We start from the raw sequence: 23,957 nt of genomic DNA, 5'->3' as shown, positions 1-23,957 counted from the left end.
CTGTTCTATGTTCCATGAGCCTTAGGTGTAGCGGCTGCACTGTAGATGTGTCACTTAGGCCTGAGCAGTTCCTGGACAATGTCCATGTGTGATATGTTGTGGTGCTTGGTAATAATCTCTGACTGGTAAAAAATGAGCTTCGATGAGTGCTGACTAGGATATTTGTCTGTAAATATAAGGATACATATTTTGTACATAGTAAGAAATCACATTAGTCTAGCAGCATGACAGTCTTAGGATTTTCTCTAAGATGTCTGACCACTCCAGTTATTTGTATTTGGTTATGTTTACAGTACCACACTTGAGTTTCCTCCCATTGAGTGATCTTTTAGTCAAATTAGGTAGTTGTTGATTGCCCCAGGATAATAGTACCACTACTGCACCAATGATGTAGGCTGTGCTGGCCATTGATGTGGTTATTTGGTCTTGAAGCAGGGTTGGATCATCCATTGATATTTTCTCTTGGCACCTTCATAGTACTCTCCAAAGCTACGAGAGCTAGCCTTCAGAGGAAGTGGTTTCAGGTCAGTTGCAGCTCTATTCCTCCAAACCCTGTGTCTGAGGTATGTTCTGTCTTCAGCAGTAGGGTCTTACCTTCAAGTTATGGGGGGCCGTCAAGGGCTGTGGCAATAGCCTGAGTAATTTTGTGCATCTCTTGGATCACCCTGGCCAACAACTCAAAGGAAGGTATCTCCTGTCTGGCACTGTTTCTTGTTATGTAGCCTTTAGCTATACACATGGACTCATGTAGAGATAATGTATATTTAATTTGTCAGTAGGTTGTTGGATTAATATGGTTCCCTCTGGCTTTTTAAAACTAGCTAGGCATTATTTATTTCTCCTCTCTCTCTTACTGTCTAACCCTTTCACTAACTATACTTTTAAGTAATACAAAGTTTTTATTTTAAATGTCAATAATTGCAGTATGTTTAAAATTATATAATGTGTAAGTACCCGAGCTTATGAAAAATTAAATATCAAGCAAAAATTGTGAAGGTTTATAGGTTTCCAAAGTTTGCTTAACTAGTAGCAAGGCAGAACTTTGAAGAGCTAAGGTTAGATTTAATGTAGTCACAGAATGCTTCTTGTCTACAATAAGAGGCAGCTTATTTAACTAATAAAAATTAGAACATAGAAATTCAGATTAGTGAAAATAGACAGAACTTCAAGTGTTCTATTCAGTTCCTAGGTGACTATCAAAATGGCATATTTTCCTTGAACTTTATGAGTTCAGACTTATTATTTATTATATCAACTAATAATTATTGTCCTAGCATGTGGACTTGTAACATGGAAAAGTCTTGCTGTGACTATGAATTTGAACTTAATTACATTGAATATATGTATTTGGAACAGCTAATAATAGAAAAAAATGAATGAATATAATTTTCTAAACTTCGCTTCGAAAATACATGTGCACATGGAAATACGTATATATTATATATAGTGTATTCTAAAGTGAAGTATATGAACATTGTTAAACACTATCATTATTAAATTACACAATAACATACCTTGTTTCTAACTTAAATTACTTGGTAAATTAAAGTATTACATGGAGCAGGACCTCTAAAAATGTTGATTATAAAATGCATTGTAGTTTTTGATTGTATATTTTTCTGATGTTAGTTTTCTGCATTTATCTATTTCATTCTTTTAAAAAATTCATTCAGTTACCACTTTATTATTAGAAGATTCGGTAGCACAAGACACAATACAATATATTTAAAAATCTAAAATTTCTTAACTTTCTCAGAATATTTTTATTCCACAAATTTAATATTTATAGCCATAATCATCATTTAATAATATATTATAGTTAGTAATGGATTCAGACTAAGTCAGATTATGCAATTAACAACCTATTCAATTACCCTATAGTAATTAGACTTCAGGAGAAGATAATGGCTAAAACAAATTGTTTGTATCTGGGCTGAAATTTGCAAGGAGATAAAGAAAAGCAGCTGCCCTTAATAATTGGATATGATTTTGTTTTATGTGTTTAAAATACATTTTTAGATCTTTACTGAGGAGTTGATTAGATGAGAGAAAATAACCATACCAGTGCGGTTTGTGTTATTATCCTAATTAAAATTGACAAGGTTCTTAATTTGAAACTGTTTTCCAGAAAACAGATGCGCATTCCCTGGATGACTCATGTTTTATATAAAGTGAGCTTGAGTTACAATGGCAACATTATCTTTGCTTCTGGGTGGAAACCAGCTTCATTTATTAAAACACATTCAAGTTAGATGCTTTGAGATCTTTTCTGGAAATTAGGTACATATGTACTGATAATGGAAGTAAATTGTGGTAAGGATCATTTCTTCAACTGATAGTCATGCTTTTATTATGAAGATCTTGAGCTTCACATAATTTTGGGAGTAGAAAGCTTGGCATATAAATCAGGGAAACCTAATTTAGGCATATTGTCAGTCCCCAGTTTTGGTTTCAAATTTTCTAAAGATGATGATCAGATGATAGAAAGGAAAAAACCCATCATACATAATGCTGATCAAATCATAATGGCAGCATGGTGTTGATTTTGTCTCATAATTAAATATATATATATATACACTTAAGTACACACACACAAAAGCACATTATGTACACATATACACGGTGTCATGCTTCCCAAGTGTACATTAGGAGCGCTGGCAAACTAGACTTCCCTCTTTCAGAGGGAAGTATCCCAAAGAAAGCATCTGGAGTTTGAGATCTCTAGAAGTCTTGCCATATAGAAGCTACTGAAATTATCTAGCCTTGAAAGAATAGATTCAGCAGAACCATCTTTAAATATTTAAACAACTTTGGAATAAATAAGTGTATTTCCTATGTTGCTCTATAATTCAAATTTGAAAGTGAATGTGAAATCAGTACAGATTTTTGTCTTATTATGAGAATTACTTTTAAAGCCCAGTTCATTGGCAATGGGATAAATAGTACTATATGGTATTTGGCTACCTACCCTGAAGCTACTTAAGACAACTATCTTTTAGTAACACTCCAAAACATATTAGATTCTAGGATTCCTATAACTTTAAGTCGATTACAGTAATTTTTTAATTTCTTAAAATATAACCCTAAAATCCAATGTTTGAATATGGGTTATTTAGCTCTCTTTACTTTTTTTATTTTTGATGACAAGATGGTTTTAATTCTGAATACACTTAGATTATTTTTAAATCAATAAATGTTTATGGAATAGTTATTATGTGCCAGGTATATTATTAAGCACAGGCTAGAAAAGTCAGCCAAATTAAATGAGGGGTCAGCTTTATGGAGATCAGAAATTAGTAGGGGCAGGTGTCACTCCATAGTCATTTAAAGCAATGAGCAACTGCAAACTTCAACAAACAGTATGCAGAAGGTGTAGGTACTTTGTGACCATATTGAATCTATAAGCACTTTTTATCATCAGTATTTTCCACATCATCTTTCCCCTGCAGCACCACAGTTTACCAAATGGGCACTTTGCTCTCTTGTATGCTCCAAATTCTTCTCATTTGCCCAAGAAGAATTTTCCCTAAATGTACATCAGACCATTCTTGCACCCTACCTAAAATCCTGCAATACTTCTTATTTCTTGAAAGAAAAAGACCACCATTCTGTACACGATCTGAATAGATTTTCATTGTATGATATGGTTACACCTCAAAGACTTTCTCAAGCCTGTCCCCCATTTTCTGCATTCTAGTCTGTGTTCTTGCTACTCAGGGTTTTCAGTATTAGGACACTACTTATTACCTTCTGCAGTAGGACCTTTCCATATACAGTTTCTTTCCCTGTTGAACTCGATCTCTTTGATATTCATATAGGTTATTCCATCAAATATAAGTTCAAATAATGGTTGATTTATTTTGAGAGTGTTTCACTTTGTACCCCAGGTTGACTTCAAACTGGCAGTTCTCCTACCTCCACCTCAAGTGCTGTAATGGCAAGCTTGAACCAACATGCCAAGCACGTATTTCCTTCTCGTATATGCAAAATGAGTCATTTGCTCACTTACCCAACAAATATTTATTGAGTTCCTAGTAACAGTACTGCTCTGAGTGTTTATATTTTAGCAAAGTAAGCCATCAGAGATACTTGCCCTCCAATGAATAAACAGACTCTTACTGGTTTAATGTTACACCATTATCTCTTGTGGTTGAATCAGATATTTAATTCCATTGCTTATACAAATTTACTTTAAGAAAAGTTCAAAGTTAAAGCTTTAACAATTCTTAGGAATATGAGATCATACAGATGACATAATAAAAATAATCATTTGATAAGAGCATATGACACTGTACTTTTTCAGAAATGTTGGTTTATTTAGTGTCACAAAATTTTGATGCTATTGTACTTGTATTTGTGTGTATATTTTTGTATATTGCATGCACAGTGTAAATGTGTATGTTATATTTGATACCATGAGTATACTATATATTATATCTCCCATAAGAATGTAAAATAACATTTCCCCTGCCATATTAATGGATTTGTTCAAAACCATCTTAATAGTATGTAAATTAGATTTATAAGTTCACAGGCAACAGTAATAAAATGTGTATCTCTCAAAGCAAGTGGTCATTAATTAATTTCACAGTTATTTATTTCAGAGAGTCATATTCATCATCACACTCATTCAGTGTTTGGCTTGGAAAGAGGCTTTTGTAAATTAGGAAGACTTTTCACTGGCCTGAGGAATTTGTAGTTCACCTAGAGAGACAACATAAATGAAACAGTATGAAGCAGTATAACCACAGAGTATAACAAAGTACAATAAAAACAGAACATAAAAGAAGAAAACAACAAAACTTTTCCTCACCCCAATTATTTTCAATTTACTTCCTTATTCAGCAAGTCATGAATTTATGTTACCTCAGATAAAGTTCACCAGCTAGACTGCAATTTCTGGTATGAAACTGCGGGTAACTAGTGTTTTGACTTTAGGAATGAAGAAGCAGCAACCCTGACCCTTCTAGAAGCTTCTGGGGGCAATAGGCAATGATTGCTTTCTCTTTTGATTAGAAAAAGTCACTCTGAAGGCAACACATGTCATGGATCTTGGAAAAGAAATAGCAGTTCAAGGGGAGTTTCTTCTTTTCAGCACACTGAAATGCCCAAGGTCAAAAGCAGCTGCTGAATGCCTGAGAGCCTCGTGGACAGTCTTCCTGTAGTAACTGTATCTCAGCCTGACTGTGGGAGAGCAATGAATAGAGGAAATCCCAAGAACTGAAGAATCAATGGTCAATGGTCTAGATAGAACTAAAGCCAGCAAAAATGGAGGATACATTCCCAGGTGTTTGGTCCTTAGCAGCTGTAGAGATTTCAAATAACATTTTCCAGAATTGCTTTTGAGTCTTTCATAGGTGTAAGGTTCCGCCCGCCCCACTTGGCTCACGTGACAGTTTAGAATCTGTTAGCGGTTTTAGAACACTGCAAAATGGATATAGAACATATATTCTGAAATGCCCCTTAATTCAATAAAATTAGTGCAAAGGGTCTATATGAGTTTTAAAAATCACAGCTGATTTCCACTGTGATGGCATACCTCAGGTTTGTGCTCTAAAAATGCTTTATTTGCTTCAAGACAAAACAAATATTTCTATTGGCCTACAGATGGTTTTCAGAGAACTCAGTCCTACTAGCTGAAGAATTTAATGTTACTTCAGGTTTGTTTTTTATACCAGATGTTTTGTATGTAGGGCACATGGTTTAAAAGGGTGCACTCTGTAATATTAAATAATATGAAAAATGAATGCTGAGAACTGAATTTAAATTTGAAAAACTAACATGCTGACATTTGACAAATAGTCCAATTAACATTACAGGCATTTCAGTAAGTTGAAAAATTGGAAGCAAATGAACAAAAATTTATTTGTATTAGAAATAAAATTTAGAAGTTTGTGAAATCAATTTTTTTCTTTTTGAGGAAAATGAACCAGAGTTACTTTTTCAATTGCTTATTTATTATGGTTCCTTTTAAGAGTAATGTGTGATTAAGTGCCTAATGATTTAGGAGGGTTGTTAAGGTTTTGTGTAAAGTGGATGATTATATCTTTTCCTTTTCCATTTTTCATGTGTGTATTTGGCATGCATGTGTGTCGATTCATGCTTTTGCATGTATGTGAATTCTGTGTGAACTCATGCATGATGCATGTAGAGGCCCAAGTTAACATTGGGAATCAGCCTCCCTTGCTCTTCCACCTTGTTAATTGGAGCACAGTCTCTTGATCAAACCCAGAACTTGTGGATATGGCTAGTCTTGTTAGCTAGCTTTCTCTGGGCGACCCACTGTCTTCTCCTGAGCTATTTTCCTAGCCCCAAATGTTTAAACTTCATATTACTCCTGTCACTGAATGAGTCTCTTAAGTATCTGAAGGAAGGACGTTTCCTTCATGACTATGGCTTCAGGCCTTGTACATGTGTAAACATAAAGATACCCTGAGACTGTTAGATTTTTGTCATTGTGGCAAAGTACAAAACATATCAAGTTAATGGAGAAGTGATTTATTTTGCCTCACAATTTGAGAGGTTTCTATTCACAGTCAGTTGGATCTATTCAGTGCTTTTGGTTTAAGGGCAAGGAGGAATGTTGACAGAGAGCTCTACCTACACCATGGCAGATAGAAAGCACAAAATCAGAGAGGATGGGAGCAGGGACAAGACGTAGTTTGGTGGGACACACTCTTAGTGAGCCAATCCCTATAATCAGGCCACTCCCCCTACTTTCTATGTACTTTCTCAGTAATACCATCAAATTGTGACCACAAAAGTGATTAGATCAGAGCCCTCATAATCCAATAACCTCTTGGTGATTTGAACCACTAACTGGGAACCACACTTTCAACACTTGAGCCTTTTTGGAGATAGCTTATATATGAACTTAGGGACAGCAAAATGGTTCAATGGGTAGAAGCACTTTCTGCCGGGCCTGTCGTCTTGAGTTAATCCTTGGGACCTACATACCTACATGGTGGAGGGAAGAGAATGGACACAGGTTGCTCTCTGACTTCCATATGCATGTCATGCCACTTGCGTGTACACAATAAACAAAAATAAATAAATAACTAACTAAATAAATAAATAAATAAATGGACTCATGATACGGAAGCATTTTCAATGGAATATTTGTGAGACAAAGTTCAGGATGATGATACTAATTTTGCCAAGTTGATGGGAACAGATGTGCAGTGCAACACTAGCAGAAAACGTTCTACTTCTTTTAGATAGTTTTCATCTGTTCTGTATGGGAAAGTAACAGAAAATAAATATGCTTTAAAGATGCAGTTAAAATCTCTGTGCATCCTCAATCACAGGAACAAAGAGAAATATAAAAATGAAGGCACCACTGTTTTTCTTTGTTTCAGAATATTTCCCCTCTGAAGACAGAGGTACATAGAGACTGTGGACACACAACGGTGAAAAGTCCATTGCAAACCTGCATCCCAATCTAATTGATGATTTTAATAATTTCACCACAACTTCTCATCAAAGCCTGAGTTCCCTGGTTCTTCATTCACTTCTTTCTTTCCTTCATTTCTTTCTTTCCTCATTGGTTCTCTTTTCATTTCTTGTTCAACTGTTCATAAATGGAAACTCTCAAAATAGATTCACGCTTTGAGATTCGAGGGTTTGAGATTTGGTCTGGTCTAAGGGACTTTGGAGGATGCTACTCCATTAACAGATAATGAGAATATGTGCAAAGGGATGTATGGGGATTTCAAAATGAAGGGGATCCTGACACATGTCCCCTATTCTCCTTCAGATGCTACTTTCTCCAGCCTTTCTGTGCTATCATAACATTTCTATAGTACTCTCCCATGTACAGCAAATACTTTTCTTTGATTCTGTCCTTCCTTTGAGGTTTTTATTAGGCTTATCTAAATATATCATAATACCATCAACAGTTTCACATTTCCATGTCTACAGAGAGGATGCAACTCTGCTTGCTGTTTGTCACATGTCTCAGAGCTACAGTGTACAGTCAGTCATTAGCCTTGAGAGCACTTTCTTCCTGCAATTATTTCCAAGCATGGCAGAACTGTGCATCCACTCATTGTCTCTGTCTGGCTCCCTAGAAGTGTAACACTTGAGGGCATACTGACCTTAGAGCAGGAGAGAATGGAGATCAATTCTCTGTCACAAGGGTCTACTGGGGATTACACCTGAGAATGGAAGTGTCACATTCTTCTAAGGAACTCGAGGGTTATCATAGTTAAATGATACCGGGCTGTTGGGTGCCAGGAGTTTCAAAGCAGATTCATCTAAAAAAATCAATATGGACACAAGACATTTATTGCATTATCCCATTATACATTCATACCTCAAACATTTAACATGTTGTCAAGAATAACATTTTGAGCTCTTAAACCTTAACCAAATGTAAAAGCAGAGAAGCACAGAAAATTAAATCTTCAGTGAAACAATACATCAAATTTATGATTTCTGTTCCTAGTTATTCCAATGACTATGAAAAGAAAGGAAGCAAATTAAGAGATGTATCAAATAATAGAAGCTTCTTTTAGAAGAGGCACCCACAATACATCAATTAAATGAAATGTCCAGGTTGATTTAACAATAACAACGAAAGCAGGAATAACGAACTTATGAAAGGTGGCTTTGGGGAAGAAATTGATTCAAAGTAGTTTATTCCTTTAGGGAACATATTGATTTAAAATAGCTCACTCTGCTTTTGTGGAAATACGTTGTAGCACAGTGGCCTGATTTAGGGTGAGGTTGTGAAAGTGGCTGTGATGAAAGGGGTTTGATGGGTCACACAGTGGCTTGAACTGTATAGGGGGACTTCTGGTGACACTAAGACAGGATTAAGGTGAAGGAGTGCCTGAGCAGCATTAATATGTGAGAAGAAAACCTACACCAGATGTTTTCTTGCTTTATTTGCATTAACCACTAAATTCATGTTTAAATAATGCCAACAATGCTGAGCTAAAGAACAAAATTCTCTCACGTTAGATGTTAGGCTGTTTAAAGTGATTATAATTTCTCAAGAGATTATTTTCTGACTTATTAATGTTTTATAGTATATACATGGAATGGGCTAGTTTGGAAGAACAACAAAACATATCACTATGAAGATGGGAAAGAATGCAATGTTCTTCAACGTGTGTAAAGAAGTCACTAGAATATAGCTAGGTATCTCTTCTTTAATCTATTGCTTTGTCTGAATATTTGTGTTGCCTAAAGTTTGTATTAAAATACGCCTATTCCAGGGCTGGAGAGATGGCTCAGCAGATAAGAATATTGACTGTTCTTGCAGAAGACCCAGGTTCGAATCCCAGCACCCACATTGCAGCTAACAACTGTTCTGTAACTACAGTTCCAGGGGATCCGACAGTCTCTTCTGTCTTCCCCAGGCATTGCATGACACAGTTGCACTTACCTACATGAAGGCAATTACACACATACACATAAAATACATAAAATAAAAACAATAAGGGGCTGCAGAGATGGCTCAGTGGTTAAGAGCACTGACTGCCGCTGCAGAGGATCTGCGTTCAATTCCCAGCACCCACGTGGCATCTACGAACTGTCTTTAACTTCAGTTCCAAGGGATTCCGAAGCCCTCTTCTGACCTCTGCAGCATTGCATGACATGGGTGCACTCACATATATGCAGGCAATATATTCATACACATAAAATAAAAATAATACAAAAAGAGCAAATAGAACATGTAAATTCCCTTTTACTACTTCATACATTTATCATATGTATTTTCCGTAGTTAGCTGTTGCACGCGTCAATCAGATTTTTTTACCTATACTGAAATTTTAGAAAGAAATCACAGGAAAATAAGTAGATATCAGAAAATTGTTCTTCTCATTACTGCTATTTTATGTTCAAAATAACGTAATGTGTTTTAGGCCAATATATAAGTCAACCTACTTCTCTACAACCTTTTCTTGTAGTATTTATATTAATTAAATAGCTGTTTCCATTAAGTTTTTAGAATAGTGGAAACTATTAAAATATTCATTAAGTATTACAACAGAGAGGAACAATATCCCTACAAATCTTCTCCAACTGAAAATACAAATTATAGCAGGATGAAAGCAGATAAGAATATTACATTAAAAACTGAATTACGGATTTTAAGCAAAGCAGAGTTGCCACAGTGTGCTAGGGAAAAAAATGAGAAAATTGCCTTTATGGGTAATAAGCCCATGTTTGTTCAGTCAAGCAGTATTAAGATTTTGATAAGAGCAAGATTTAATATGAAATCTTAGATGACCAGCAACTTGTGTGAAATATTGTGCTTTTCTGAGCATCATATTACTTTTGCTGAAGGTAATTTCTTTTTCAATTTAGAGTCTCGGGACACTTAAAAGTGAAGATGCACAGAGTGGATCACCCAAGTCTACGAGGTCCAGCTATACATGGCAAACAACAGCTAAGTTATAGCCTGTCTTGTGATTGAAACAAAATATGCTAGATTTACCTATACTTATCAGTTCTCTTGACTGTCTTTTAGATGTAAAGAACTTCTCATGGTATACATTTATAAGTCCACTTGTCTGGCTATAGGAAGATGCATGCCTCTGGAGAGATTCATCTGCTTCATTATCTGGTCCTGTGATTCTTTCTGCAGTGTGTGTAGAAGCAATTAAATGAAATGTGACTCTGGGAGGCAAAGATGATGAGATTATATGACTAAGAAATTTATTTTTTAGTAATATACCACATTAGTGATTCATAATGTTAGAATGAATTCAGTAAATAAAACTGCCATTTTAGGATATGTGTAAGTTTATATTTGCTTAGGAGCTCAGAATTTCTTCTCTTTCTTGTGACTTTTAATTTGTTGTTTGGGTTTCCTTTCTCCTGTATGACTCATCACTCTGAAAGCAAAGCTCTGTAATCTGTATTTCAGGAAGTAGGATAAGATCTATTGGTCTGAATTGTGAAATAGGTTGCCTCTTGGAGATAAGAAGTATACTTACAGGAAGAATACGTAAATAATTAAGACAGACATACCAGACTGTTCCTATTTTAACTCTATAGGTCTGTAAACACATGAGTCATTAGGTTTCATTATATTTTATACTTGAAATCATTGCTAAATTATACTAAATTGTTTTTAGAAAACAGAAAAAAAATCCTGGGATATTTGAGATAAAGACAGTTATGTCAAATTCTCACATACTCTCATCCTCCGTGATGTACCCTTTGTACACCTCCTGGGCTTCTTATATTTGTGTTTTTATTTAACTGGAACAACAATCCACCTTTAAGTCTCCCATGGAATTCTTTTTGATGTGTGTCTAGAGCATTCTAGAGTTGAGCAACATGCCATGTTTTTTTTTTTTTTTTTTACGTTCATCTTTTTAGCCCCTAAAAGTATTCTGAAGTTGATAAGATTCTCTTTCATAAATGAGGAAGCTGAGCCTGAAAGGATTAAGTTATTTGTCAAAGCTCATACATCAGTAATTGAAAGAATCAGAAATTGACCCCAAGTCGTTCAGACTTTAAAACTTGTGTTTATATAAATATAAACCTTTTAAAATTTAATTTTCCAAATTCACCCAAGAGAAAATCATGTTACATCATGACAGCATTCAGATAGGTCATACCTTCACTCCAGAAGAGCCTTGTGAATGTTGTGGACAAACTCTCTGATTGAGAGCACAGGGTCTAAGATTTGAGTAGTGTTTGTGCTCAGTATTTGAAGTCACCATGTTTCATCAATATGAGGTAATAATAGTCACCTCGTGGGTTACCGTGAGGGTTAAGTGTCACAACCCATATAATGTTTTAAAATTTGGTTTTTACATTATTGTGAGAAACAGACTCCTTAAACAGTAAAGATGAGCGAGTAGAATGTATATAGAAAGACTAAGAGTAACTAGATGATAAGAGAGATCTAGTACACAGAAGGTGCTTGGAAGCAGGTGCATTGCAATATGCTCAAGTGATGACTAGTACTTTAGTCTAAGAATATGTGACTTAAAGGATATCCTGAAACATAACCAGTGTAAGGGGGAACCCAAGAGAAGCTGGAGGACTGAATTGAAATGCAATCTTGGTTTAGTCCTAATTTATCCTTCAGACTAAATGATAGATGGTGTTTTCTAGTGCTTCCTAGATGACAGGAATAATTCTAGTTCTAAGAACTGATTCATCACAACAACTCTATTACTTATCTATAAGTAATGAAATGGTGGTAAAGAGCTCAGGTTAATCTGGCTAAGATGTATACCTAGTGAGTAGGAAACACAGGCAATCAAATTCAAACAATTTGGTGATGAAGGCTAAGAGACTTCTTGGGGGCTGCTTAGCACTTATGGGGTGCTGGAAGAGCGCATCATGGACCACAGCTTAACAGGAAGGGTAGAGACTGGTGCCACTTGTCACATAGCTGAGGGTCAAATTCAAGGGCATCCATTTTAATTTACAAGAGTAAAAGGAACTAAAACAAATTCGAGATGTAATTTATAAGCATTCACGAAGAATTTTGCTTGAGAAAGGTTGGATTAAAGTAAGTTATCTTTTTTGTTTGTTTGTTTTCGGGCTTTTTGAGACAAGGTCTCTCTGTAGCCCCAGATGGCCTGGAATTCACTATGTAGACTAGGCTGGGCTTGAACTCACAGAGGTTCTGCCTCCTGAGTACTGAGATCAAAGGCTTGTGCCACAATGCCCAACCCCAAAGTAAGTTGTCCTAAAGCACTAAACCCTACATCAGCACAGTTAGGAGCAGTCATGAAAATTGCAGTACCAAGAGGATGAGGAAGAAATGCAAACTCCATCAGAGAAGTCCAAGGACCAGGGGCCATGATGACATCTGGGAAGGGATTTTAAAAGGAGGGAGAAGAGTTCACTTAAGAGAGCACCTAATGTAAAAACGGAAGTTTAGGTAAAATAGAAAAAAACAGAGAGCACTAAACAAGGTATCATCAGTTTCTACAGCATTCAGGAAGGAAATCACTTCATGCATGGTATAAATCTATCCCTAAGCACTGTTTAATATCAGAGTAAGTATTCCTATTTTTTTAATGAGTTACTCCCTGGCAAGAAATAAGTAATAAAAATATTCAAAAGAATAAGAGAGGTGCTGGCTTAGATAAGAGGGCAGATGGCTTAGATGGTCAAGTTCTTGCCACACATGCATAAGGACCTTTGTTTGATTGCTAGCACTATCCCCCCTCAAATTTTTCTGGGCACAGTAATAACACCTGTAATGGACACAAGAGGTCTACTGGGACTTATTGGCTAGACAGTGTGGCAGAGTAGACAGATTTTCAGGGAGATATTTTGCCTGAAATAATGAGATGAATGATGTTTGAGGAAGACCCCAGTGTCTTCCTCTGGTTGTCATATGCACCTGCACACACACATACACAGACACACACAAGAATGTACACACATACAACAGGACAAAAAGAAGGAAAAGAGATCAAGCTTACATCAAACAACTTCACTGCCTCCCAGGAGTGATATTATTTTCACTTATAAGTTATTCTTAAGTGTGCATGTGCATTTGTGTATGTATGTGTGTATGTGGTGTGTGTGTGTGTGTGTGTGTGTGTGTGTGTGTGTGTGTACATTTTCTAAAGTGAGTAGAACAAAAAATAAAGTATATTATATCCAGGATTAGATTGAGATATTATGAAACATAAGCCTCTGTACATGCATAACACTATAACAGAATTTGTGTCTGGATGGAACGTCAGTAACATTACTTGTGTTCTCTTTGTTAAGTTCTGTAGCTCTGATTTCTGAGTTTGCTGTTGTTCACAGCTCATATCCATAGCACAAAACATCCTCCCTAAAAAGATTCAATTTTCATGAGCATGTGTTATTTCAGGCTTGACGTTTGTAAGTCTCTTTGCCTGGCTCTCCAGTCTTCTGCCCACCACATGTGGCCTCGCCATTTCAGGAGCACACAGGAGGAAGCAGGCCTCTGAGGCTCACGGGGCAGCTGGAGGAAGCATCAGGGATGGCTCTTTGGGATCACTTGTCCTTAGTACTTGATCCCACTTGAGAACCAAAAGGTTAATATTAAGTCCATGCTTTGTTGCAACCTCTTTTTATCAGACAACCGCAAGGGTTACTGTAAAGTCATCTCTTTGCTCTCAGTGGTCACCAGAACAGGCAGGCAGTGGCAGAGTTGACATAAACTGATTTGGTGGTAAATGGGGCCCTTAGGTCTTATCTTTCAGAACAGTATCCAGAATTTATATTGGCTGAATTTTATTTAGTTCTCTGAAGGGAGATCCAGTCTGTATCTTGGTTGTAGAATTGATTTCCTCTTTCGGGGTTGTCTTTGCACATATATGAATTCAAGAAACCTGATATTAAAGAATGACAGCCATGGCTAAATATGAACTAATGAATAAAACATTGGAAATTATATACATACACATATGTCAGAAAGCACACACATATAGATGTGTGTGTATACACATAGCTCTTTCAAGAGACAACATGCCCCAAATCAGAATAGTAACGATTTTGCAACAATCTCTGCTTACTTTAGAATTAAAGCCACTTAGAACATCTCTGCCTTCCGATGCTCTCCTGCCTTTTCCTCTCAAGTGCCAGGATGACAGGCATGTGACACCACACGTCGCTACGTTCTATTTATTTGCCATATCAAACATATGTATGTGTAAAAGAATAGACTAAGATATTTACTCTTATTTTATTTATTCTTGCTTCTTCACTTTTACCTCCTACACTAAGGGGTGTCTCAAGGCTCAGGTTAAACAATAGGTCATTAATTTCATTCAAATATTTGTAAAGAATTTTTTTTTTCTTTTAGGGACAGGGTCTCCCTGTTGCCCCAGCTGGCCTCGACTCCCTATGGGGACCAGGCTGGACTCAATTTCACAGAGATCCACCTGCCTCTGCTTCCTGAGTGCTAGGATTAAAGGTGTGCACCACCATGCCTGGTTTTAAGTTTTGATTCATAGTTGTAAATTATTTCAAAGCTCTTATCTCCAAAAGAAACAAGATGTTCTTGTACTTTTATGGCTTCACATACCCATGTAGAATTCTTGTTAGAATTGAGGAGAGATAGTGTAAGAAAGTAGAGACATAGGCAAAACAAAATTTGGCCATATCTGTCCTTTTTAGATATTGTACGTTGTAATTCATGAAACTACACAGACCAGTGTTGGTAGTCGGGGGGTGTCGGGGGGAGATAAAAATTCCATAAGTGATGATCTGGTGTTGACATTTACAAATTGCCTGCACAAAGCACTTAACTTTCTTGTTCAGGATTGCTGCAGCGTGATTGGTAGATCAAGACCTCATACACATATGTTATCCTGCTAAAGTTAACATTTTAATGCTAGGCGCTGATCCCCAGGGTACGTATTTAAATTATAGTGCTGTCCAGAGTTTTAGGTACCTCTTAGTTATGCCATAAAGGACTATTTCCTGTGCATTAGTCAGTTTCTTATTGGCTTTGTGAGGATTAGCGTGATTTACAAACAGGATGTAGGAGCAGGGTCTTCCTGGGAATAGTGTGGTGAAAACGCTTCTCTCTTTTTTCTTCTTTGTACTTTCTTTTCTACATGACCATTCATGTAGGTCAGGCATGTCTTCCTGGCATTCTCTGTTAGCCTCAGTAGGGATAAGTTCCAGATGACAGAAAAGAGAAAAAACTCTAGACTTTTTCCACACAAGAACAAAATGGTCGGTCCAAAGTGATATGTGAATCCTGATTGAGGGGATAAGAATTGGCTTCCTGTAAAGATGCTTATTTTCCCATTTTTAAAACTTGTGTCTTTTTCTCCCACAGTAATCTCGTGTAGTTTTTCCTTTGTATCTTTTTGTTTTTTCCAAACACTAGTAGTTTAGCTAAATAGTCACAAAAATAAGGCCATTTCTATTCGCGTCTAAGCATCCTATGTCACCAGCCAAAACAGGCCTGGAAGCAAACTTCATTTTATACAAAATTAAGTTATTGTGTCTGGATGAGTGCTAAAGGAATCTGAGCTTCTGAAGTTTTCCCAACTAAACCTGGTCCTATCTCTGGAGCTTAGATGCACACAGAGGATAAGATTAAAACCACACTAAATTTCTAGTGGGGAGAAAGTTCAGGGTTGGAATGATCATCTGAAAGTTCTCATGAAATAATTACCACATGAGTTTTAAACATCATACAGTTCCACAAAAATCAAATTGCCAATATCTTAATTACACTGTGCATTCATATTACAAAATCATAACCCCATCACGAAGAGCTCTAAAGGAAGATTCTTAAGTGTGATCCATTCACTCTCCTTTCTTCTCACCTCCTTTTCTCTTCTATCCCCTCCCTTCCTTCTCCTTCTCCTGCTTCCTGCTTCTTCCTTCCTCCCTCCTCCCCCTCCTCCTCCTCTTCCCCCTCCTCCTCCTCCTCCTTCTCCTCCTCCTCCTCCTCCTTTTCTCCCCATTTCTCCCCTCCCTTATTTCTCTGATAGGTACTCAAATTGAATTGCAATAGGACAGACACTAAATATAATGCTCACCTAAGAAAAATTTTCCTCCGATCATATCATCAGACAAGAAACCACACTCAGGAGTTAATATCTTTCTGAATTTTTGTGCCATATAATTTTTGCAGTCCTTTAGAATATAATAGATTCTTTAAAAAATTATATTTGGCACTAAGTAAAGGAAAATTGGGATGCCATTTCTTTTCTTTCGCATAATAGGTAATGTCTGTGGGGGGTAAAAACCTAGGAGTTAAAAATCTCTCACATAATAATTTACTACAGCATATGATCAGTTAAAATATATTTTCCTTTTAATCTATGGTTGGTGCCCTACCTCACTGGGTCGTTGCATCACTACTGCCTGCATTTTATTACCTGCATTCATGCCTTCCATGAAATGAAAATTCATATTACTTTCAAAGAGAAAAATGTCCCCAACACAAACAATATGGATGATACTTTTTACTTACATGTTTAAATAAATCTTTTTCATTCACTTTTCACAAAAGGGAACATATACCTAAATGTAAAACAAAATCTTCCAGATAGGAAGAATTGTATCTAAAACAGTAAAAGAAAATACTTACAAGGAGGAGGTGTGTGGCCATACGGAAACAGAGTCCTACAAGCTCCTGGGACAAGTCCCATGCAAACCCAAGCAAAAACTCAGCATAGAACTGGGGAAATGGACAGCAGACCCCAACTTTAGCTGAAGAAATATTGGCAACTGATTATTGCTGGAAGAGGAAGAGCTTATTTTCCTAAAGTGAGGGACTCTAGATAGCTGACTAGACCTCAGTAGCTGAACTTGCACTGAGGAACGTCTGGGAACACTACCTGGACACAACAGGCCTTAACACAAATGACAGAATGTATGAAATCCAGTGTGTGTGGGGAGAGCTATGAGAGAGTGATAAAGTATTAATTTTCAGACAAATTATTGTTGCTTACGTTCTCAGTTAAATTTTTATAATTGTTGTTACTGATTATTCTAGTGGAAATTTGACCATTTGTTTAGTGGAGTATAGGTAGTTCTCAGATATGAATACCGTGACCATCGCTCACAGAATCCACTGTAGTCTCCATAACCACTATTCACATATGACTGAGCCCACTGCAGTCTACATAATGACTATTCATATATACATCTCACCTTCTGAGAACAGGAGGTGAGAGATCAGTTTTGTTCAAGAAAGAGATAGATTTTTGGAATGCTAAAAGAAACAACAGTAGGGACATAAACATTCAAATGCCATAGATTGCATTTTGTGCTCCTTCAGTAGTGTTTTCTGTGTTATATTATGCTACCTATTAAATATTAGACTTTTGTATTTAACATAAAATTTTACTATTAGAAAAGTGATCAGTTATAATAACCAATGTCTATCTAGGTATCTGTAGATCTAGGCATATGAATAGTTCAGATGTTTTGTGATGTGAAATGCTTCTTAGCTATCACATGCAACCATCGTAAACAGTACTCATCTTTATTTTTTACTTATTATTTTTATTTTATGTATATAAGTGTATTGCCTACACATATGTAAGTACACACGTGTTGTGCAATGTCTGCAGAGATCAGAAGAGGGTGTCAAATCCCCTGGAACTGGAGTTACAGATGGTCGTTAGCTGCCATGAAGGTGCTGGGAATCAAACCTGGGTCTTCTGCAAGAGTAGCCAGTGCTCTTAACCATTGACCCATCTCTCCAACCCCATTCAGCCATATTTCAAAGTACCTCTACAGTCAATGTTCAGTGGACAAAGCAAAGAGTAAAAAATATTATTTGACACTCCTAGGAATTAGGTTTTATTACATGAGGGTTTATTTTGTGTAATCCGAGAGAAAATTCTGGTAGATGCCTACAGGTATTTAAATAGAGTTATATGCATGCATTATGAGAGAGGGAAAGAGAGGGGGAAAGAGAGAGACAGAGAAAGAGAGCAAGAGAGAGAGAAAGAGAAAGAAAGAGAGAGAAAGGAAGGAAGGAAGGAAGGAAGGAAGGAAGGAAGGAAGGAAGGAAGGAAGGAAGGAAGGAAGAAAAACTGAGCCTATGATACACAGGGACCAGAACAGGAGCCTGCTTTGCCTCGACCCTGAGGATGTTGCAGATCTATCAACACAGGGTTACACTTAGGGTCTGAAAATCCTGTAATCATTTTGATGTTTTCAAACCTGGAATTTACTTGAGTTCTTTCTTTTCTTACACAAGTACCAATCCTTTTTCCGTAACTGCCCTTTTCTGAGTTTTACTCTCTTTCTAGGAGTTTTATTTCTTTGTACTCACATTATGTGATCAGGGCTAGTATTCTTTAAGATTTTCCCCTCATTCTGCACTTCCTTTAACCAATTTTTCAAAGCTATGTGTAACACATTTGAAGTTTGCACAGTTCTAAAACTGACCTGGCAATCCAGTCGATATGCATTTCCTGAGATTTATATCTTTCTGAAAAGCTTCCAGTGCAGTGGACCACTTTGCATCAGGAGTCACAGCTCTGCACACCTCCTGTGGACTTCTATTTCCCCTAGCACTGACCTTCTGTAGAACAGATTGTTTTAAGGGTTCACTAGGAGCCTCAATATCTTCACTTTGTAAAAGAGTGAAAAATTAACTCCAAAGTTATGAAAATCTGACATTGTGTTCACACATCTTGAAAGCCACTGGATCACCCCTTCTTAGTTTAAATTTGTGTGCTGCTCAAATCAGAGCAAATAAATAGTGAAATCTCCTGTTCCCTTTACCCCACATCCTGGGGCAATAGAAGCAAATAGGATTCTATGGTTCTTGACTATCCAACTCAAAACACTGGCAAAATATAGTCTGAAAATTTTTGTAGAGCTGAGTCTTTTTGCCATGCCTCATAGAAGTTCTATCAGACTAATCTGACTACAAAAGTAGGGTATGATAAGGTTAAAGCTCATCATTTCCATCTGAGACAAGACCAAAGTTTCATCCTAATGTGTCACCTTGCATCAGTGTTCTCAGGTCCTGCTCTCTTCTAATTCCAAAATTACTTCATGTCAATGCATTTATCTGATGCAAATATATTTTAAAGTATTTAGTAAGACTTCTGGTTTTTAACTTATACATGTTTCCCTTCTTTTGCATTGTGTCACAAATTCCTAAATTATTACTTATTCTTACAAATCCTCTAATGAATCTGCACTTACTATTCTAGGTTAGTCAAACAGAACTAAATGCATTCATTAATGACACAATCATAATAGATAAAAAAAAGTTAGGAAACAACAATGTATTAGTCAGGGTTCTCCAAAGAAACAGAACCAGTAGAATGAATATGTATAGAGATTTATCAGCTTAGCTCACAGGACAGACTCCAAGTAGTCCAACAATGGCTACACCACACTGGAGAGGCTGAGAATCCATAGTCGCTCAGTCCACAAGGCTGGATGTCTCAGCAGTCCCAATCCGGTGCTGAAGGTCTGGCAAATTCCAAAATGTCAGCTAGTCTTCAGTCTACAGCAGCAAGACGAACTCACCAGCGAGAGAGAAGGCAAGCAGCAAAAAGCCTGGCATTCTGCTCTGCCTTGGTCTTTTATACTGGCTGCCATCAGAAGGTAACACCCACATTTAGGGTGTGTCTCCCGGCTTTAGATGATCCAGTCAAGAATATCTCTTTCATTTCAGTTAATCCCAGATCCAATCAAGTTGACACCCAGGATTAGCCATCACAAACTATATGAAATTAAGTACACAAACTAAGCAACTTATATAAATATTTAATAGGTATTTCACCAAATTATTTTCTCTCTATAATGTTAAGTCTGGATGAAATCTTGAAAGAAATTCTATTATCTTTATTAATATAGTTGGCAAGAATATACCAACATTCCATGTAGAAATAAGTTGTCCTTGAAATTTTGGTGGGTTCTTTTTTTGTTTGTTTGTTTGTTTGTTTTTACTCTCACAGGGTCTCTTTAGTCCCAGTCTGCCTGGAAGACATCATGTGGAGCAGGCTGGCCTCAGTCTCACAGAGATCCACCTGCCTCTGCTTCCCAAGGGCTGGGATTAAAGTCATGCCCCACCACACCCTGCATCATCCTTGAACTTTTGTAGAGACTTATATTTTATTTACCATTTGGTTATGTAAGAATGATTAAATAAGCTTAATTCTGGAACTACAAAGTGATCTTTAAAGAATAGTATTAAACATAAAATATGATTAGGATTAATAATAGCTCTCTCTTAGATGGGCTAAGTAAACTAAAACAAACTGCTTTTAGTACAGTAGTAAAGACTGATAAGAAGTCAAACATTAAGTCAGAATCACTTATGTATATCAAAGTGTATCTGAGTGGCTTATAATGCAAGACATTCAAGAGTGTTTTTCAAAGTCTGTGATGCAAGCAGAGCCTTGATTTTCTTTGGTGATCTGGACCAAACAGTGCCATTTTATTTTAGAAAGCTTTCCTTTCTCTGTCCCCCAAGTCACATTCCGAGAATGATATCTTCTGAGGACAGCACTTAAAATTTACAATGAATTAGCTCAAGCTATAATAAACAAGTTTATTATAGGAACTGGAGATTACAGATGAGATTCAGAAAGTTTACCCTTTAAAAGAGACATCAAAAATTTACAATGTAGGAAATTCTGTGCCATGAAATGGGTTCAGGCTCTGTCCTTATTGAAAGACCCTAAAGTACCAGTTTTTGTATGCATGCAATGTATTTTACAGAAATTACATGTTTTCTTATACCTTCCTAATTGTATGGCATGTGTTTTCATGTACTATGCTGATTGAAAATGTTAATTTTGACGCCATACAAGGCTTGTGTCTTAGAATCACATCTTTACCAGTTATTAAGTTTAGACAATAATTTTGTGATTTCTCTATTTCTCACCTGTAAAGTCTGGATATCAATAATCTCCATTAGAAAGTTGTTGAAGGATTAAATGAGATCGTGAGAGCAGAAATCTTGGCTTTCCCTGTACTGGCCAGCTGTTCTGGAACTCGCTATGTAGAGAAGGTGGGTCTCTATCTCACTCTGCCTCATGAGTGTTGGGATTAAAGGTGTGTACCATTATGTCCACCTGTCAATCAATTTTAATATCTCCATAAACTGGTCAGTGGAAATAAATAACAACAAGAAATCTTAAGTTGGCTGTATTGGAAAATGCCCTATAGTAAAATAGGAAGATGTAGGGATGACTTCTGCCTCCAACAGGAATTGACAGTTGCATTCAATGACTATAAACCAACTCAGTGGGGCATTTGTTTTGGTTTACTTTATGATTTGTACAAATGAACTATTATATGAGTCTCTAACTCAGTTGTGAGGGTAAAGTGAATGAACATGTATGAAGTATTTTGAAAAGTATTAACATAGCTGCATTTAGATAGATTCTAGTAAAGACTCAGAACTGATTTAAAAACAGTTTATGTCAAATGATGATATACTTTATACACACAGAAGGACTTAATCCAACAAATAGAAAGCTTTAAAGCATAACGGTAGAATTATGTAAGCTCCAAAGTAGAAAAATAAACAATTGCTGTGTTAGCACCCACTGTATCCTGCTTCCTCCAAGATTATTGTTTTGCATCCAGGGATAAGAGTCACCATGATGTTGACTTTGCACTCATTATTATATCATTCACATTTTCTATTGCATAAACAATGCATATAGCTCAAAAAATATATAGCAGATATATCATACTCTAGACAGACATCTGTAACTCGTGTGTGTGTGTGTGTGTGTGTGTGTGTGTGTGTGTGTGTGCATGTAGAGGCTAGGGAATGGCATCAAGTGTCTTCCTCTATTGTTCTCTGCCTTGCTGCCTTCAGACAGGGTTTCTCACTGAACTGGAAGCTGGCCCTTTTGGCTATGCTGGTTCGTCAGCTGGCTCTTGGTATCTGCCTTTCTCTGCCCCCCCCCCGCCCCTATGATGAGGCTTGATTCCTGGAAATTTGAAACTTGATTTCTTATGGTGATCTCTTGATGCTATTTTTTTTGCCTTAACACCACTTTTATTTGATATTAATCAAGTTAGCACATATTTTCATTTGCTGACTAGTGCTTGCTGATATATCTTATTTTTATACCTTCACTTACAATTTAATTTGTCTCTTATAAAGAACATATTGTCTAGGATTTATATGTTTGTGGCTTTACACACATTCAACATCATTATTTTTGTGATCATTAATATTGGTTGTCAGCGTGACTTGAATGGGTAGGTCTATGAGCCTGTTTGCAGAGACCACTGGACTGTAGATTTGCAAAATGAAGAGGGAAGACCTGCTTTGAGGGTATGTGGCATTGAGCAAAATGCTTAGGGTCCAGGTTGAAGAGCAAAGCTCATGTGTCCCTTTAAAAATATTTTTTTTTAATTTTTTGAAACAAGATCTCCTTGTAGCCCCAGCTAGCCTAGAAATACCTATGTAGACCAGGCTCACCTTGATCTCACAGAGATCCACCTGTCTCTGTCTCCAGAGTGCAGGGACTAAAGGCAAGTATCAGTATCAGAATTAAGTTCAGTTCATTGTCAGGTAAGTTTTTGCTGTTGCATCAACAAATACCAGGTTGTAGATTCTTCAGCTTTTGGCCTGCGGACTCACACAGTGATACCTCCACGGAACTTGGAACTGTATGATTGACCTTCTTGTTCTGAGACTTCCAGATTCTTGAATAGCTATCCATCTCCATACCTCTCCAGCCTGTGGCTGACCATTGTGGGACTATCCAGCCTCTGATCATATAAACCAATCCATCATAATTATATATACACTCAATTGGCTTTCTTCCCCTGGAGAATCTTGATTAATACTGTATTATATCTTGTCCTGTATTGGTTTAGGGGGTTAATAATTAACACAATAAAGCAGTTTTTTCTTTTGGGAGGTTGATATACTTGTTTATGTTGAGAATACTTTATATCTCAGCAAAGCAGGTGTCTAATCAAGAGAGAGCCAGTGGTATTAGGTTAGTTAATTCATTTCCCACTTTAATTTCATAATGGAAGTCCTGACTATAAATGCTGCACACACTGAAACCACACTGTTTCCACTGCTTTCTTGTAAACCCTGGAGTAGTGAGATAAAAGACATTTCAATGTGTAGGAAAAATTTAAGAAGAAAAATGTGAGCAATAGGAGCCCAGCATATGTATTATTAATTAATGATCAATACACAAGAATTTATATTTGATAGAAAGTATTTTATGCTATTTCCTTCCAGACTTCTGAGCAAAGCTTATTTTGTATAAGAAAACCATACAAACATTTTAGGAAGGAAACTGGAAATACACTCTTGAATAGATTTAAATAAGAATTATTTTCCAAGGATGCTGAGTCCAAACTGCTTCGTTAAAGACCAATAACCACCAGGCACTACGTATTCTAGAGTCAAATAGAGTCTGGAGTCATCTTTTATGCCTTTTGAGATGGATACTTAACATTCTGGCTTTTCATATCTGTGAAGTGGTATCTATAATGACATAGCATCAATTTCTCATTTTAACTTTGCTAAAAAAGTTTCCGTTTTATAATTATTTTATTAGCAAAAA

This window comes from Nannospalax galili, unplaced genomic scaffold (assembly GCF_000622305.1).
Source record: "Nannospalax galili isolate Female #2095 unplaced genomic scaffold, S.galili_v1.0 scaffold189, whole genome shotgun sequence".
Lineage (NCBI taxonomy): Eukaryota > Metazoa > Chordata > Mammalia > Rodentia > Spalacidae > Nannospalax > Nannospalax galili.
This window is presented reverse-complemented; position numbering follows the sequence as displayed.